The sequence below is a fragment of the Pteropus vampyrus genome, unplaced genomic scaffold, assembly GCF_000151845.1.
Source record: "Pteropus vampyrus isolate Shadow unplaced genomic scaffold, Pvam_2.0 Scaffold106, whole genome shotgun sequence".
NCBI classification, from domain to species: domain Eukaryota; kingdom Metazoa; phylum Chordata; class Mammalia; order Chiroptera; family Pteropodidae; genus Pteropus; species Pteropus vampyrus.
In genome coordinates this window covers 3,588,689-3,590,720 of record NW_011888887.1, presented here as the reverse complement: position 1 = coordinate 3,590,720, position 2,032 = coordinate 3,588,689, and positions in this window count along the sequence as shown.

Genomic DNA, 2,032 nt, shown 5'->3' with positions numbered 1-2,032 from the left:
CCCCTTTATTAGTACATAAATATCTTCTTATCCAAGGTAATATTTTGTTGCTCTGAAATCTACTTCATTTGATAGTAGTATAGTCAATAATAGTTACTCTGCTTTCCTTTATATAGTTTTATCTTGGCATGTCTTTTTCCATTGGTTTAAATTTAATTCATGTGCTTGTTTATATTTAAAGTGTTTCTTATAAGCAAAATTATTTGGGCTGAAAAATCTTTGCCTTTTAATTGGAGTATTTAGATTATTTGCACTTAAGTGTAATTATTAGTTTGGTTAGGTTTACATATATCACCTTGCTATTTGTTTTCTATTTTTTCCCATCTCTTCTTTGTTCTCTTTTTCCTTTTTATCTGCATTATTATGGATTATTTAAAATGCTTATGATTCCAATATATCTCCTTAGTTGGATTATTAGCTATATATAACTCTCTGATTTGTTATTTTAGTGGTTGCTCTAGGGTTTGTAGTATACATCTTTAACTTGTCACAGTGTACTTTCAATTGACATTACACCACTTCTTATATAGTATGAGAATTTTTCAGCAGCATACTTCCATTTCTTATTTTCTGGTCTTTGTGCTATGATTGTCACACATTTTAGTTCTCATACATTGTAAGTTATGCATTACATTGTGATTATTTTTGTTTAAGCCCTCAATTGTATTTAAAAGGAATTTAAATAATAAGAAAATAAATTTCATATATTCAAGTAACTACCATTTCTGCTCTTCTTCATTCCTTTTTGTACATCTTTATTTCCATTCAATACCATAATCTTTCTGCCTGAACACTATCTTTCAATTTTATTATGAGGGTACATCTTCTTGTGAATTCTTTTAGTTTTGCATATCTGAAAATAACATAAAATTTTTTTTCCTTTGTTTTTGAAAGATATTTTCACTGAGTATAGAATTCTAGGTTGATAGTATTTTTCTTTCAGTACTTTAAATATGTTGCTCCATTGTCTTTTAGCTTGCATTACTTCCAGTGAGAACTCTGCCATCTTTATCTTTGTTCCACTTTGCATAATGTAACATCTTTCTTCGGCCACTTTTAATTAATATTTTGTCTTTATCACTGGTTTTTAATTAGTCCGTTATGATGTGCCTTGGTGTTGTTTTCTTCATGTTTCTTGTATCTGGGATTTATTGGACTTCTTGAACCTGTGGATTTATAGTTTTCATCAAATTTAGAAAAATTATAGCTCTTATTTCCTCAATTATTTTTGTCCCCCTACCCTCACCTACAGAACTCCAATTGCAGATGTATTAGTCTCTTGAAGTTGTTCCACAGCTCACTGATGCTCTGATCATTTTTTTAAATTATCTTTTCTCTTTGTTTCATTTTAGATAATTTCTATTGCTATGTCTTTAAATTCATGAATCTTTTCTTCCACAATGTCTAATCTGCCAATAACCCATCCAGTATATTTTCCATTTTACAAATTATAATTATTATCTCTAGAAACTTGATTTGGGTCTTCTTTATGTCTTAACTTTTTGAACATATGGAATACAGTTATACCTGTTTTAATGTCTTTATCTACTAATTCTAACATTTGTGTCAATTCTGTGTCAGTTTAGGTAAACTGATTTTTCTCCTTATTGTGGGTCATATTTGCCTTTTTCTTTGTATGCCTGGTAATTTATAAATATACATTCAATATATAATTCAGCAATCCCATTTCTAATATATATATGCCAGACCTTGTGAATTTTACCTTTTTGGGCACTGGATATTTTTATATCCTACAAATATACTTGAGCTTTACTCTATCATGTAGTTATTTGGAAATGATCCTTTCAGTTTTTGCTTTTATGATTTGTTAGATAAAACTAGAGTAATGTTCCGCCTAGGGATTATTTATTCTTTACTACTTAGGCAAGATTTTTCCGTGTACTGTAGTATTTAGTTCCCCATAAATCCCGAGATTTTCCAATCTGGCTAATAAGAACAGACACTCCCCCCAGCCCTATATGAGCACCAGACACTGTAACCATGAATCTTTTTGAATGTTTCTTTCTCTTGA